This window comes from Aptenodytes forsteri, unplaced genomic scaffold (genome assembly GCF_000699145.1).
Source record: "Aptenodytes forsteri isolate BGI_AS27 unplaced genomic scaffold, ASM69914v1 Scaffold8, whole genome shotgun sequence".
Classification (NCBI taxonomy): domain Eukaryota; kingdom Metazoa; phylum Chordata; class Aves; order Sphenisciformes; family Spheniscidae; genus Aptenodytes; species Aptenodytes forsteri.
In genome coordinates this window covers 3,189,295-3,206,588 of record NW_008796218.1, presented here as the reverse complement: position 1 = coordinate 3,206,588, position 17,294 = coordinate 3,189,295, and the positions used below count along the sequence as shown (strand labels likewise).

Below are 17,294 nucleotides of genomic sequence, written 5' to 3'. Positions count from 1 at the left end.
AATGCCAGCTTTGGAGAACGTGTGCACCGACATCGCTGGTGACCAGCGGGAGGATGCTGCAACACTCCCAGCTGGTTTTTGAGAGCTGCTGGGAGAACCAATGGCTGGAGGAGGGTGTTCAACATGAGTGCACTGTATCTGGGTGAGCCCCCCAACCCAACAGCTACTTAAAGCAATCCCCAAACTCCCCCAAAGGAAGGGGAGGGCTCGCCCAAGGGCAGCACCGAAAAGCATTTTACAGTCATTAGTGCTGTCCCCCACGCTGCAAGCTGCCTGCAACGAGCATGTCGACATCTCTGCGACGTGCTCGGATTTCAAAGGCGGTCCTCCCAACCAGCTGCATCTGAAGAAATCGAGTTTGGGCACCATCCCCAATGCCAGCTTTGGAGAACGTGTGCACCGACATCGCTGGTGACCAGCGGGAGGATGCTGCAACACTCCCAGCTGGTTTTTGAGAGCTGCTGGGGGAACCAATGGCTGGAGGAGGGTGTTCAACATGAGTGCACTGTATCTGGGTAGCCCCCCAAAGGAAGGGGAGGGCTCGCCCAAGGGCAGCACCGAAAAGCATTTTACAGTCATTGTGCTGTCCCCCCACGCTGCAAGCTGCCTGCAACGAGCATGTCGACATCTCTGCGACGTGCTCGGATTTCAAAGGCGGTCCTCCCAACCAGCTGCATCTGAAGAAATCGAGCAATTTTTTTAATTTTTTTTTTTTTTTTTTGAGATACCATGCCAAGCCTTTTGAAATGAAAGCTGGGGCAGGCCTAGTGGAGATTAATGTAGGAAAAATGCTGCTGGCTTGATAAGCCACAGATGTCTGTGAGATTTGCTGAGGCTGCTGACAGCTTGTGAAGGTTTGCAGCTTGCGAGGTCCCTTTGCCCCAGGACCAACGCGCTGGATACGTGGCTGGTGGCGCAGGGCAGGGTTCAGCCCAGCGTGGTTGTTGGGTGAAGGGTTTGAGGAGACCTGGAAGAAAAACTGATGAGAGCTTTAGACCTGGTCTGGACCCAGACTGTCGTTGCAGGGTTTTCTTATGTGCTGCACCTATTTATGCAAAAGGAGTGACATTTTTTAAAAAATAATGTCACGACTGGCAACTGGTTTTATAACACTGTAATGGGAAGACAGCATGAGCTGGTGAAATTCTGTAAAAGCGTAAGATGGTGGTGGAAACTCAGACTATTGCACTGATCTTGGGGGATTGAAAAGGTGATTTATGTTTGTGGAATCATTCCCAGTGGGTAGATAGGAGCTGTGCTCCTGTTAACTCTACATACATAATTAAAACTATGCAACTTTTTTTAGAGAAGACCTTCATTGAGTCCTGCTAGGTAGTACACTAACAAATTGACAGCAACTTCTTATTTGCCCTTTTTAAGTTTAAGAGCATCCTCTCATCAAACACTGTTACAGGAGCTGTGCAGAGTGTGACAGGAGGTCCCCCTGCAGCCTGTTAGGAAACAGGGTGGTCTGGGTATGATGAGAGTTTTTGTTCAAAGTTGTAATGGTTTCTTCTCATTTGTCCTCACTTCCTTTTCCTACCACTCAGCCTGTTTCTGAAAATTTGGCAGATAAGGGGTACTAAAACTCTAAAATCTCAGTCCTGAATAATAACAGTCACTTCAGAGTCTGTTATTATATCTATAAATATATATTATTTAATTCTAATTTCATCAGCCACTTTATCACCTTGTCATTTAGGATTTCAGGTATTGGGGTTTTTTTAGAAGAAAATATTTTTTAAATTTATTCTGTCAGCTTGCATTTGTGTTGCTTTGTTTTTAGAAAGTTACAGATTATTGCTTATATAGAAATATGATGAAATTCATAATTTCTCAACATTTTCCACACATATAGACTACATTCTTTGTGAGATGCTGCCAGTTAGACTATTTTTGAATCAAGCTCTGTTGTCTTCATGATATCAAGGCTAAGTACTTCACTGACTTGTAGAGATAATGTACAGGTGAAGTTATCCCTTGCATGCTGTCAGTGACCTTTCATGCAGAAATCCCCTGGGATTCTTGTCCTCTGCTTGGATTAAGGTTCTTCTGAAGCTGCATTCCTGCATGCCCTGATATTGTATGTTCAGATTTATTTTAGACAGAAAATTAATTTAATTAAATTTGCTGTTAGTTTTAATTTTGAAGTGCTGCTTTTTTCATCACCTTAAAACACCTTTGCACATACTGGTGTTTATATGCAACTTCGTGGTACCAATACTTTCCACATCTGGCTAACAGATTGGAATTGGTACAACCCCAATGTCCAACAAGTCTCAGGCAAATGCAGGAAATTGCTTTGCAAAAATATTCTGAAAATAATTTGAACCAAAATAATCTTGGGTTTTTTCTCACAAGAACAGCAAAGTTTTCTATAAAATTGTGATAAACACTAGGTAGGAAAGTATATTCACATTATCTCGAAGTGGATGTAGTGATTTAAATGCAAATTTATTTATAATATGAATCTGTGCATGTGCTTGTAAATGAATTAGCAAAGATTCAGGCCTTTCTTGTCACCTTTGCGATGCTGTCATTTTTTCCTAGTGGCAGCCTCTATTGCATACCCAGGCTGGTACAGTTTGCCTTGTGTCTAATAAACATCTCATGGTGCACTTTGGAGGCAACCGATGTTTAGCATATACATTTTTGTTGGGAAAACTTGTACATTGGTAGCACACACAAGTTTGATAGAGGTAGCTGAGAAATAATTTCCATAAATGATAAGAAAATTTTTATTCCCTATACCCTCAAAAGTAACAATAGTTTTAGGGGAATTTTAAAGGATAAATGGTCTAAACCTTATCAACAATGTAACTTTAGTTACCCAAAATGTTTGGATATTTGAGGAAGAAAATTGAAAATTGTTTCATTTCAATTCATATATAAAATAAAGAGGTTCCAACATTTTTTGGAGTAGGTGAGAAGGATAGAGACTGGCTATGTTATATATCATATTATATATAAAATCAGCTTGATCTCATAGATCTTTCCAATATCCTGTGTTCACAATCTGGGGGGGAAATAAAAAGTATTATAGATCGGGCTCATCTGATTCTTCTTTATGCTTATGAGCACCCAAGAGATTGGCATAGCAATAGTAAAGTAAATATCTGATGCCCTCTAGTACCATCACGGTATTAGCAAAGGAAATGCTGTTATCTGCCTTTGCAAAGGGGTAACTGAGGCACTGCTCAATTGAGCCCCAGAGAGGACTGTTTTGTCAGCTTTCCTCTTTGCGGCTTGTCAGCGCAAAGAAATCTTCTTGTTGGTTTTGTGGCTCCTGTGGGGCTCTCGGTAAAGCTCCCACATGTTGCTGTCTAAAATCCTGTATCCTTGTGTGGCGTTTAGACCTTCAGTATTCAGGACATCGTTTTTCCCTACTCAGAGGAATAAATGATTAGTTCATCAGCTGTAGATTGGTGTGCGACTTTGCAGGTAGCTCCAACAATGTAAATGCAAATTCAGCTCTAGCAGTTTTGCGATGGGCAGCAGGATAAAAATGTCCCCCCATTTGGGATGGGAACGTCCCTATCTCCAGACGAGGTTTCTTTTAGGTAGCTCATCTGTTGTGCTAAGCCAACCTGCAATGGGGATTCAAGCATTGTTTATAGCTTTGTTATGCGAGTCTGTAGGGTAAGACATAAGCACAGTTTAATGAGGCTCTAAGAAAAAGAGTTTTGAGTAACTTACACATTCTCTGAGTTTCAACAGACCACTGTGCTGTAGCTGAACTATGACTTCTAAGTAGTTCTTAGTGCCTTGAATCTTATTTTCATGCTTTTAATGGTTATGTTATTTAAAGCCATTATTTGTTGGGTGGAATGGGTCTATAATCTGAAAATGTCTTAAAGAAGCAGGTATCTGAATATAATTGCTTGTGAAGTTTTCTTTGTGGAAATAAAACCACAAAACTTGCCATATAAAATGTCAGAAGTGGCAGTGCTACATAAAACCCCTGCAGGACTGTTTGGGTGGTTTGGGTTTGTTTTTTTTTTTTAAGAATAATGGAAAAGTGTAATTTATGCCTAGATAATTAGTGGTGTTTTACCACTGAAATGTACACCACTTGGAGGAATAGTCACCGGAGCCTTTCACACCTGCATGGGGTATGAAATTCCAAACAATTAAAACAATATTTCCTCCCAAAAAGAAGTCTATTGTGCCTTAGCAAAAAGCATATTGCAGGAGTGAAAACAAATGTGGTAAAGCAGAATGTGTGATAAATGGGAAATGTACTGTCAAAGACTTTCTGACACATCTTTTCATTCTATAAATTAAAAACGGAATAACTTCGTGAGCAAGTGTCACTTGGAAGGCTGAATTTATTGTACTATTCCTTGTGAAAGGCTTTTGCAAGAATGGTAACAGGGATTTGTGTGGGTTTGTTTGTTTTTTTAAAAACAGAACAAAACAAAAAAGGTACAGTGCCATTTGGTCTGTTTGGTTGAGAACTGAAAACAAGTAGTATGGGTTTGAAAGTAATCTTAAAAATGAACATTTTGTTTGTATTCCTACTTACTTATTAAGTTTTTATGTTAAACATTAGTTCACTTTGTCCTGTCTCTGCTGCATAGGTGTTCACTCTCTATTTCTTCAAAGGGGAGGAAAAAAGACTGCAGTGTATCAGTCACTTCATTTTTACACTTGCATGTTATATGGATGTCATTAGTTGTTACATTTAAAAAATTTTATATGTACCTGGAGAAAGTGAATACCTAAAAAGAAGGATCTTTTAGTTGACAGCTCCAAATGACATTCCTGAGTGTTTGTGGGAATATATTAAAATTATTTCTTTAGAAAAGAAAAGGAGATGAGTTGTTTGACAGAAAGAAAAAAAAAATTGACTTGCGTTAGTTTGTGTTTTCATGGTCATCTTTGTAGAGAAAGGGCGAAAAAGCATTTAAGAAAATGAAAGCTGAAATCCTCTGCATCCATGCTGCAAAGCAGGAAGAGCCACCTGCCCTCCCCAGGCGCTTGGTGCTGTCCCTCTCCTGGTTCCCTATTTTTGGAAGCCTCTGTAGAAGGTCAGCGGGAAACATAACCCCTGGCTCCTAAGGCAAAAGCAGCCTGGATTATCATTCACGAGAAACTAAAGACGGATTGCTAGTAGAGAGCAAATAGTTACTCCTGTTAGTATTTCCTAGATGAACGCAAGCAGCTTAAATTTCAGTTGTTCAAAATTAGTTGCTGAATAAAAAAAAATTTTTATCTCTATCCCCCCCCCCCCCCTTGGTCAAGTCAATCATTCATTGCTTATATCTAATGTTTGAAATCTAATCACTGTTGCTGAGAAAATATTTCAGGAAACTATCTAGACAAAGCCTTTTAATATAGATTTTAAGAGGACAGCTATTTGTCAATTTGATAAGAATAAATCATATATACATTAATAATCATATACTTTGTTCTGTTTTAATGTGCAATTGCTGCACTTATATTAGGAAGCAATAGGCACCTATATCGATACTTTATGTGTTTTATGAGAAATAGCCATTGAAAGAAAAACATATAGCAGATCACAAAAGAGTTGTTTGAAAATTCCTCGTTTCCCTGATGGTTGTCTCATATTGAGGCTTCTTGGCTCTGGTCTCTCTGGTCAGATTGGAATGCACTGGACAGGACATTGCTTCCTGGTACCTGTGAGCTGTGCTGGTTTTTGTCTCTAACAAAAAAAAAAAAGGGTGAGGGTTTGGGATACAGGGGAGTGTCAGGGTAAGATACACAGAGGATTTGACTCAGGGTTTTGGTCCTAGTACGCCTGTGCCCATCCTACTCTTTAGCTCCAGTTCCCCAAGTGTGTCTTCATGAGTGTGACGGTGCTGGGTTTGCCTGTCATGGCCAGGGCTCTGGTCCCCCGCGCATCCCTGCTTGGGAGCTGTGGCTTCGTCCCTCTCGTGCCGATTGGTGGCTGCGACTCTCTTAAGAAATCTCAGTATATGCCTTCTCCAAGAAAAGCTGGATTTGTGTTGTCTTTTAAAAATCTTTTTAATATTAACTAAAATAATAAAATCTTCAGTATATTTAGAAGTTGCATTTTAAAATTCTAGTCCTTCAGAAGAGTAGAAAGTGCCAATTTCATCATTTAATGAATACCAAAAGCTGATTTATGGCTTCTTTTGACACTCAGTCATGCGGCAGAGGCAAAGGAGCAGCTGGTAATGCGACCAGTAAAAGTTAAAATAAAGGGGAGGAAATGCTATGTAACAGAAGCAGAGGGATATTATTAGCTCCTGCATTCTGCTAGAGAAGATCTAGGGAATGAAAGAAGCTCTCTAGGAGGCCAGGGAAATTTCCCCGAGGCTCCCGTACCCATCTCCCACACACCAGCTTTCAGGACTGGTGTTTTCCAGCGGGAGCCAGTCTGGACCAGGCTGTGCCACGACAGAGATGAAGGGCGATAGATGCAGAGAGGTGCTGGGCAATCCCCCAGCTGAGTCCAACACTTTCAGTGTGTTTTTGCTAAAAGGGATTTCTTCGGTGTAATTAAGTGTGCTGGATAAGAGATAAAAATGGCATGAGTTGAGGCAGCTTGGGGAATTAAAACTGAACTTTTTTCTGTGTGTTGTGTTACCAAATTGGGCAGGACGAGGGTGACCCTTCATTTGAAGGCAGGTGGCAAAGTACAGGCCTGCTGGACAGACATTGACTATTGCACCTGGATTGCAATGCTCAGAGGATGCCGTGTCAGTAACACATGGAAAATTTGGATTCCTGTTCCTGTCCTGTACAGCCCTCCGTCATGGGAAACGTGGGGCAGCCTGTCTCCTAACCTTACTGAGCCTGCTCGTAGGGCCTTGAGTCTTGCTCATACATTGCTCAGTGAGAAACTGCTCCAGACATTGATTGCTCTGACAGCGCAACCTCCTCTTCTTCCTCCTCCTATTTGACCACCCGCTTCCTAAGATGAGCCCTCAACCCCCTGAGCGCAGTAGGCTGGCAAAGAATGTGAGGTGCTGTAATGTGTACAAATTCAAATTTCTGCAAGGAGTGAAAAGGCAGGAAAAATTAACATTAGTAATATTTAACTTAAAAAACAAAAAACAAAAACCAACAAACCAGACAATCCAACAAAACCCACAACACCCACCCCAACTTTCTTAGAAGAGAAAGAAGCTCTTCGCATAGGAAACCACAGAAGGAGCATTTAGAAGGGCAAAGGAAGAAGAATTCAAACCCTGGAAAAGGTACATGTGATACCAAATGAGGCCATGTCTGGCTCACAATGGTTTCTGCACATATTCCAGATGAAATTCCTCTTTCTTAAATACTGAGAGAGTTTAACCATACCCAATACACTGAAGGAGATACCGTTGACACTTGCGTAACGGCATGAATACTTCCCTGCATCTGCCGAGGACTCCTTTTGTGATACAGCATAAGATAGCATTCATTGTTTTCATAAGTGCATCGCGTTGATGCTGATAGTTACTGCAGGATTAGCTCAGGCACACAACTGCTTCTCAATCATTTGCAGCTTTTACTGAGCTATCAAATTGTAAGAATAAACCCTTGCAATTAGTCTCGTGCATTTAACATTGCGTTTTACACTATGGAGATGTCACCCTCACTTGCATTTTTTTTCTTAAGTTTAGCCAGTTCCTCGTGTGCAGCAGCCCCCGAATTCCTTTCTGCTGGCAATGCTTTTCAACTTAATTCACTGAAAGATTTTGTATTTTTGTCTCAAGATAGTGAAGGAAAATACTTAAAGATCTGTCCCATAGCTATTCTTGATGATTTCTGTCAGTAATTTTTCTCCAACCTGATACTTCTCAAAAATACTAATTTCCATTTTGTCTTGGCTCAACTTCTCATGCAATTTACAATTTCTCTGCTAATCTTTACTCTTCTTTTGAGTAATGTTTCTCCATGTCAAATGGTTTATTAATGTCCAAACATAAGAGGTCTCTTACATCAGCTTTCTTTGACAGAAGTTTTCTATAAGAAAAAAGTTATTTAACTGGGTACACACAATACTTGGTAAGCCGGTCTATGTTATACACCTGCTTTCCCCTTTGTCTCATCAAGCTTCTCTCTCCTTTCCTTTGAGATTTCCTCAAAAGCATTAAATACTTAAATGTAATTCTTTGGAGTAATTTCTCTGAACTCTATTTTTAAATATCGGCACTATATTCTTGTACTAGATTCTTTTTTATCATCTGGAAGCATCTGTGACCTGGAAAACTTATAATAAATACGTAATGTAGCTGCTTCTGCCTTTCTTTCACTTCTGTGTCCACCAACCTGGATATATTAGAGTTTTGCTTCTAATATGAGATCATCTCATATCCTTATTGCCATTATTTATATCACCCTGATCCATCTTGAAAACTGAGGTCAAGTTTTCATTTAAAGCTGTATCTAGATCATCTTTGATCTATGTCCTATCTGTATTTTATAACACCGGGGTTTTTTTTGCTCCCTTGCTGTTCTCCTCTTATTTGTACACAACAATCTTGTTGCTGTTTGTTCTGAAATACAACTCTTCAAATTTGCAAAACAGCATTTATTCAAATTGTATTCAAAAATAGAATAATCTCTTTTATAGACAGTGTGATATTTTTCATATACCTTAAACTTTTTTCTAAATCCATTTTGCACTTTTTAAAATCAAGTGTATTTGTGTCATCTTAGAAGTGAGGTATGTTTTATTTATTAAAAAAAAGGGCTAAAAAGGAAAAGCAGCAGCTCCCAAGCTGCAGATTGAAAATTAGTTTGTCCTTAGCAAGTGAGATGGTTTTGGCAGCAATCGCACTAAACAGGGATTTTCCAATCTTGGCTGCTAACATGAGATTCCTTGTTTGGGATCACATTGCTGGTAGATTACAGAATTGGCCACAGAATAGACACACTACTCAAATGACAGATTTGTCCAACCTGTGCTGTGTTACAGGAAACAGGGCCATGTTTTGTAAACCAGAGCTAATATTTTCCATCTGTAACCAAGTACAAGACTGATGAAGGACATAAAGAATATTCTGCAAAGGAGAATGACTGGAAGAAGAAATCCCTAGTCTTTAAAAAAAATTTGCATTTCATTTTTGTTTATTTCATTATAATTTGTAGTGTCCTGAAAATGAATGTTATTCTTTTCTAGAAAAGAGTACCTTAAACAGCCCAAAGCAGCTATGAGCAGACAGATTCTCCAGAGACACTTTTGTAGCTCTTCTGCACTTTAAGACAAAATATTTCCATTTAGTAGTTGACTTTGTAACGTTCCCATGAAAATGCATTGTGTGTGGTGTTGGGCAAAATGTCAAAGATGGGTCAGTTATGATGTGCTTCCTGCCCCCCTCCTTCCTACAGGACTGAACAGGCTCTGCCAAATTTGATTTCTTTCCTAGTACACCCAAACTTACATATGTTATGAGAAAACCAAGACTCCTACTTCTGCTTTACCCCAGCAATCTCCATTGAACGTGACAAATCTAGAAATGAAGTGCTAGATATTGGCCATAAAGAGCTTCCTATTTCTCACATGAAGAATGAGCAATGGTAAATATGTCACGTGTGTCCACTTCCACAAATGCCTTAGTACTTGGGGATAGTCAACTTTTGGTAATTGTTAACAGATATTTAGCTTATCGTAGCACTAAAAGGTCCCACTGAAGTACCGCTTCCCATTTGGGGAAGGGGGAGATGGACTCTCCTAAACCACTGAAGAGATACCCATACTGGAGCTGCTCCTCTTTGATAGTCAGTGGACGGAAATAACAATGCATCTCTTCCTGAAATAGGTATCTCCGGTAGGCTGGGTGAATCCTGCCCTCAGCTGGCCACTTCTTTTCCCTGATTGTAAAGGGAGAGCTGCAGATGTTTGCATTGTATATCCCTGATCCTCAAAGTTGCTGAGCGTCTTGCAGCCTCTAAGCGTAACACGTGAATACCTGTCATTTTTCTGATTTGTCCTCGCTAGAGGAGAGCTCACTGGGAGATGCTGTTGCATTTTCAAAATTGGTTTAGAGAGAAGGGGAGGATCTGGCTGGGGTGGTGGCAGGGTAGTCCTCTGTCAAGAGCTCTTGCTGAACTTATCACATGTGGACCAAGTGCATGTGGACAGGAGTTCATATTTGCAAGACTGGAATCATGTTTTAGAAGATAGGGCCAGAAGTGCCAGTGTGAAAGTGAGAGCTGTGTAAGATAAAAAAAAAAAAAAAAAAAAAAAAAAAAAAAAAAAAAAAAAAAAAAAAAAAAAAAAAAAAAAAAAAAAAAAAAAAAAAAAAAAAAAAAAAAAAAAAAAAAAAAAAAAAAAAAAAAAAAAAAAAAAAAAAAAAAAAAAAAAAAAAAAAAAAAAAAAAAAAAAAAAGAGATCATAATGGCCCTCAATGGATGACAGCAGGGTGCAAGAGGGGAGGTGCTTGCCAGACTGGGACTTCCAGGGCACTGAGGTGATGTACCCAGCAAATGATGCTGGTTTTGTGCAGAACAGATGGCCACAAAAGTTTCACACTTGTGGAAGGGGATTTCTAAAAGGGCAGAATTTGGCTCAAAGTGTTTCTCCGAGGTTGTGGTGCCTGCAGCAGTCATGGGGCTGTGTTTTAACCACAGTGTGAAAAATGCTGTATGTATAAAATAAATAGTCCTCTGCCTAGTTGTGTTCGATAGCAATGACTGTGCAAAGCCCGGGAGTGGCTAATTTTTTTTTTTCATAAAGATTGTCACTCCTGTAAACCATTGCACACACTTCCACCCTAATTTCCATCTGCACAGAGTAGCACATGTGATGTGAGTAGCACATCTAGGACTGTGATGGAGGTGTACAAATATTTTAAAGTGCTCCTAGAAAGTAGGTTTTATGTACAAAGATTAGCAAATCACTGGTGGGAAACGCAACTCAGCTAGGTGTTTCAAGAGAAACAAAGTAGCAGAGGTGACTTTCTTTTACCAGACAACGGTCCCGGCTATAAAATTTCAGTTAGTAATTATATATTTCTGATATACAGAGAGACAATTTATTTAACTTCTCAGTGCTTGTAAAACACAGATACTTTCAAGTAAAGTTTAGTATCAAATGAAATGGTTTTCTCATACTGAGTAACAAACTTTTCCAGGAGGACACAGCCTGTAGTGATGTTACAGCCTCAGCCTTCAGTCGACTATATGAGAGAAATAGTGATACCCTCTCAAACGGTAACAGTATTAGGGACAGTTACTTCAAAGAAGCTGTCACCCTACCTTAGGTAGTCAGTGTCTATTAAAATAGCGATGGAAAAAATTGGATACTGCGGTTAGGAGGTGGTTCATCTGGGGGAATGGGTACCTGCTTAAGGTGACTGCTGTTCCAGACTGGGAGTCTGTGCTAGTCTTATTGTAAACTAAGACTTTGAGCAATGGTCTGGGACATACTGTGGTATTTGTAACTACAGTCTGAGTGAGTGAATACTAACAATTCAAATTAGTCTTAAAGAAAGGGTTTGAGGTGTCTAGCTATAAGGGGTGTATGTGGGTGTGCTTTTTTCCTGCATTTTCATCTGGTACGAGTGAGAAATGTATTTCCAAGGTAAGTCTTGAATTTGCTTTAGGTTGGGGTTTAGGATAAGAGCTCTCCTTGGGCCGAAAAGTAAGTGTACTTGTGTATTTGGTAATATTAATTCTTCTAGAGTGAACACTGGTATTGTTTTAATGTAATACCTTTTTCACTTTATGAAGCGATAATCATTGATGCTTGGTATTGCTTCTGCTAAGGTTAAGTGTAGAGTTCAAGCTTTGCTTAGGTCTGATTTGAGCAACAGAGAAGCCTCATTATTAATAATTCATGTTAATCACAAGGAGATGGGACAGCAGAGCCAAGTACCATTTCCCACATCTTCAGCCAGGAGGAATTGAAAGAGCAGCACTTTGGTGGTTGCTGCGTGGGGATGAAATTAAGTTTGGAATTGGAGAGCTTCTTTGACCTAGATAACAGAGATGCACAATAAAGCTAATCCTCCCAAAACGAGAGCTGGTGTTGGAATTGCTAAATGCCGCCTTACTCTTTCAAAGCAGGTCACGGACAATTGGCTATCTCTATTCACTGGGTCAGGGCTTAGGGTAGTGTTTTTTCTGGCTGGTTCAGATGAAAGCTGGTCCTAAGTCTGCTGCCTTATGCCACTTTTGGCCAGGCAGTTTAAGGGCAGACATTAGCTGTCTCATGCACAGGCTGCTCCTCTTGTCTGGTAGGCTGCTGTTGATTTTAAGATTAGTGACAAAGTTGGGAAATACGGTTGTTTCAGAAAAATAGAGGTAGCTGAGCCTATGTAACTAGTGGATCTCTTAATGTTTGCAGCTACAAGATAAAGGCCAGCTTTAGCAGACACACACGTTTCTGTTCAGCATTTGCCAGAAATACCCATGATGATTGTGACTAGGTCTCCTGATTGTGGCTTTGTTTATGAGTAGAATTGGAGCTAGCTTTACAGCTGTCCACACAGGGGATTCAGACACACATTTATTGTGGGAACATAGTCCTGCATAGGTAGGATGAGAGCTGGCACTTGCAGGAACCTGCTCCTCTTTGGAAGAGGGTTAAGTTTTAGTTTTCCTAAACTGAACTAAACGCTTCTGTAGTATTAAGGCAGTGGTTAGTGCTGAGATGGAGACTCCAGCTCAGGAAAGCCGAGGCTGATGGTTCAGTTCTTGGATCCTTGTACTTTAGTCAAAGTTGGATGAGGAAAAGGAGAGTGCTTTATCATGTCCAGTGTTGGTCAGGGATACACCATCTTGCTAAATAGAGCCAGCCTTGCAGCTTCCACTACCAGGACCCCAACTGGTCCCCGTAACTGTTTTGCTAGTTTTGATTCTAGAATGAGTTACCAAAGGCTAGATCTAGTGACAGCTAAGGGTGGAGGTTAGCAGTGGGACTGCGCACTTGCTTCTGCTCTTTGCCCTGCCTTTTAGGTTTAGGCTGGAGGCTGGGTCTGGGTGTGTGGTTGTCTAGTGACTCATCCTGGGGCAGTGCTTGCAGGTGGGATTAACACCAGACTAAGTAAAGATATGGGACCAGAAGGAATTAAACACCTTATCTGTTCAGTTCTTCCCATTGTTTCCCATTTTGGGAAATTTACTTTCCAGCCTGTGTCCAACTCGCTCGGAAGCTCCTTTTGCGGGTGACACGTGAATCTCGGAGCACAGTTCTGACCCTTTACATTTCTTTTCAATGGTAAATTGTTATTTATAGCAAGGAGTTTGACAGAGTCTGTGGAATTATTGGCTGTATGTTTTATAAAGCAAGCCAAACGAGGAACAAAAATAATTCGGATTCAAATTCCTCTAAGCCCAAGCTCTGCATTAACTCTGCTGCTATTCATGGGTTCCATAGGAATCTGCATTAAAGCCTTTCAGATTTGTTCAGTTCTTCTGTTATCTCGCAGAATTTGGACCTTTAGCCTAATTAAACCCTGGAAAAATAAGAATTTGGTGTAGCTGGAAATTTGATAGCAGACATGGAAGAAGATGGTGCATAAACTGTTAAATTGCTGCCACGTGAGGACACAGACAGGAGGAATACATGGGGCGAAGCGGGACTGTGGCGTTACCGTTTGGGAAAAGCTGTTGCGTTTTGCAGAGTGTTTCTCCAGGATGGGGAATGACCTGGGACGCCCTGGAGACATACCTGGGCACCAAGTCAGAGTCATGTGCAAACGTGTGGCGAGGGACTGACTTGCACTTTGCCCTGACCGTTCGCTTTTCCATTTGCGCAGCAAGTAGGTCGGTCACCACGCAGGCAAGTTAAGAGGCTGCCATCTTCCTGTGGCGGGAGAGCAAGCTCCTGGGGCTAGGAAAGTCATTGAGAGGGCAGTTAAGAAAAGCCGTAGCCAGATGGGATTGTAAGCTGCTGGGAAAACACTAGGGAAGAATGGGGAAAATGGTTGTAATATTTGTAAATATTATCTGCATCAAACTACATGTATCTTGGCGTTGTGAAAAGCTTTAGCAGTGCTTTGCAAAGAATTAGGTCTGCAGTGAAATGGGAGCGGATGAAAACTGGAAGCGATGGAGCTAAACACTACTGAGGCTTTACCCTTCCAAATGTTCACGTGGGCCAGCTTGTGTTGTCCCTGTTTTGATCACCTGCTTGCTGCTGAGTATTTTCCCTTTCCTGCTTGGACTTTAATAGAGCAGCAGTCTAACAAAGTACTGGATTTCTTTTCCTCCTCTGTTCTGCTAATTACCCCGTTAGGAAGATGCAAGCAGATCTGAAGCATGCCCCTGAGCTTTTGGGAGATCTAGTGAGGGTCCCTGTGTTGCATGTCCAGCACTCCCAGGGGTCCTGTCAGACTAGAAATGGGAGTTCTGGTGTTGCTAAAAGGGGAGAAAAATCAGTATTTAGTGCCTTTCCTCATAAACACCAAACTTGCTCAGCCCTGCACGTTATGGTGGACTATGCTCAGGTCCTTGGTGAGCCTGGGCTTTCCCAGTCCATCCCCTGTCCTCCAACGTATTTGCTGTGCAGTTAGACAGCCTGGGGCTGCGTGTGTTGAACCAGAAGGTCCTGGGGGCCGTTCCCCCCAGTCTCCCTGCAGTGCGTATCGTCCACACTTTCCTCACCATGGGGGACACCCCTGAAGGCCGGTATTTCATATCGCCATGTTGCCACGACCCTCCATGACAAGGAGAAAACTTCAGTCGCTAGCCTCATTGGGTTGCAAACCTTTATGAATACCGCAACTAATAGCCCGGGTAAGTGGAAGATTAATTTCTATACCACCTGGTGGCAAGCTGTGGATTAGGCTGCTGTCCCTCGTGTGGGTTTAACGTTGGAGGAACGGGGCACTGGAGTACCCAGACAATTGGCCTCTTGTTTAAACAATGAGCTTCTCGGTCTTGTTAGCCAGCGCTCTTAAATTTTCATTTTATTCTGGTATGAAGGCTTGTGTGATGTGGAGAATTGCTTCAGCACAGAAAGACTGTAAACCTGTTCAATTAAAGGAAATGCTCAGATCCAGCTGTTGGCGTCCCATGAATGCCAGTGCTCCTCATGGAGAAAATAAGACCGACACACTCTGCCCTTGGAACAGATACAACGATTTGTGCCTTAATTCTCCTGAAAAAAGAGCCTTTGTTGGGGAAGGACGGTTGGGCAAAAGGGGAGGAATGCAAAGCTTGGTGCAGAAAATGCCCAGCCAGACAAAGTCTTCTGCAGATAACAGTGAGGTCTCTATAGCATGAGCCTTGTAAAAAGGCACTGTAAGAAGCACGTACAGTACAAGCTCCTGTTACAACTATAGAATTGTCTTGTAAATTTTGAATGCTTTCCTCTCTTATGAAAAAACATATGTTGCAGAGTAACTTACCCTTTCACTTCCAAGAAACAGGCTAACAAGCATAGCTGTGGTGTGCACGCACTTGCTGTGCGTGCAGGAGCATACTCCGCACCATTTGCGTCTGGTTTTTCAGTTGCCTCGGTTTTGGTGACATGTCGCTGCACTCATTCGTGGGTGACAGGATCGTTTGGGCAGTACTGGATGGTCAGTTGGTTATGCCAGATGTCTTTGTACAGGTCAGGAAAAAATATGTGTGTGTGTATATAAAAGATCTTTTATCTCTTTTGTATATTTTTGGTATATATACACATATAAATATATATATGTTATATATAATAGTATATATTATTTTTATATATAAAATATAATAAATATATTTATATATACATATATAAAGGGCTGTGGCAGTTTCAGTAGGTGCTGAATACACTTCAACTACAAATGCACAGCAGCTGACCTAATGCTTGTGTCTCAACCAGGAGCTGAGTACCTAAGGCTGGGTCAGGGGAAGGAAGATGTTGGGATGGGGCAAACCACAGGAAGAAATGATGGGCCATTGGCCCAGGCTTCAGCTGAGTGGCACGAGCCATCTCCCATGCCCCCAGAGGCGATGGAGGCTGGCACCCCGAATCCTCGCCCCAGAGCAAGTGCTGGAAACCTCTTGTCTGCCACCAGGAACCATTGTGTCTCTGGAAATGCAGCTTTCCCCTCTCCTGCTGTCTCTTCACCCTCAGCCTCATTTTGTTCCCTGTCTAAAAATTGTGACATGAGGGCTTTGAAATGTCACTGGCCACAGTTTCAGCTGCTGAGGTGGAAATGGGTCTCCGAATGGCCCTCGGTGGCAGGTTACCTGCTGCTGGCCCTTAGCAGGGTTAAATTTGTCATGCAGGTTGAAACAGAAGAAGTTGCATTTTAACATACTAGCTGGGACTGTGAGGCGCACAGGATTGCAGCCCATTGCTGAACTGGATAATGAAGTGCTTGGCTCTTAATTGGCCACTCCAAGTGTCTTTTTTAGTCAAGCATATGTCTATCTTCATCTGTCTATCTACCCATATATGTATATACATGTAAATAAATATATATGTACATAAGTGTGGCTCTGTGTGTATATATATAGCATTTATGTACATGCACATATTTAAAAAAAAAAAAAAAATCAAATGCCTGACTTTCTTGCCAGGCTGAGAAAGGGCCGCAGTGCTTTAAATCAGTGCAGAAAATGCAGCGGCCATTGGGTCAAAGCTTTGCAGCTTTTCTAATGTGTGACTCTTGTTTCAGGCAGCAGCTGAGCCCACAGCCTCTGTGCAAGGAGTTTCACTGAAGAAATCCCCTCTGCACGTGCCCAGCAGCCAAAATTGGCCTTTTCTAGTGGATGGTGAAACACTGGAAGACCTTTGAAGGACTGCAAAGGAAGGAAGGAAATTGTTACCATGTGGTTTGTCTTGCTGTTTAAGTAAGTGGAGTGCGAATAGCAGCCCTTGTCACCCCCCCCCCTTCATTTATTTATTATTATTGTGTATTTTAAATACACATTATTGGGATGAGAGGAAATGGCCTCAAGTTGCGCCAGGGGAGGTTTAGATTGGATGTGAGGAAAAATTTCTTTACTGAAAGAGTGGTTAAACATTGGAACAGGCTGCCCAGGGAAGTGGTTGAGTCCCCATCCCTGGAGGTATTTAAAAGACGAGTAGATGAGGCACTTAGGGACATGGTTTAGTGGACATGGTGGTGGTGGGTCGACGGTTGGACTCGATGATCTTAGAGGTCTTTTCCAACCTTAATGATTCTATGATTCTATTCCACTAGTAACAAATTGAAAGAGCTGCTTTGTAAATAAAAAAATAAATACTTCTAACATTCAGCATGATATGATGTATACATGGTTTTCTTTCAGATAAGTTAAAATGGTAAAACCAGAGAAGAGCTGTGGTCCAGTTGATGAGGTGGTATAAACCAGAGTTGTGATGCTAAGGTGAGTGGGCTGAAAACAGGCACTTGATGCCTCCCAGTGATGTTCCTCTGTGTTTGGATCGACTATTATCAAAT

At 41.4% G+C, this 17,294-nt stretch overlaps 1 long non-coding RNA gene across 1 annotated transcript in view; it reads left to right on the top strand.

The window, feature by feature from the left end:
• Window positions 1-17,221, top strand: part of LOC103906736 — a 31,111-nt gene extending 13,890 nt beyond the window's left edge. The window contains exons 2-3 of the long non-coding RNA XR_658030.2: window positions 16,527-16,701; window positions 17,143-17,221. This is a non-coding gene — a long non-coding RNA (uncharacterized LOC103906736). The remainder of the gene's footprint in view (window positions 1-16,526; window positions 16,702-17,142) is intronic.
• The last annotated feature ends 73 nt before the right edge of the window (window positions 17,222-17,294 follow it).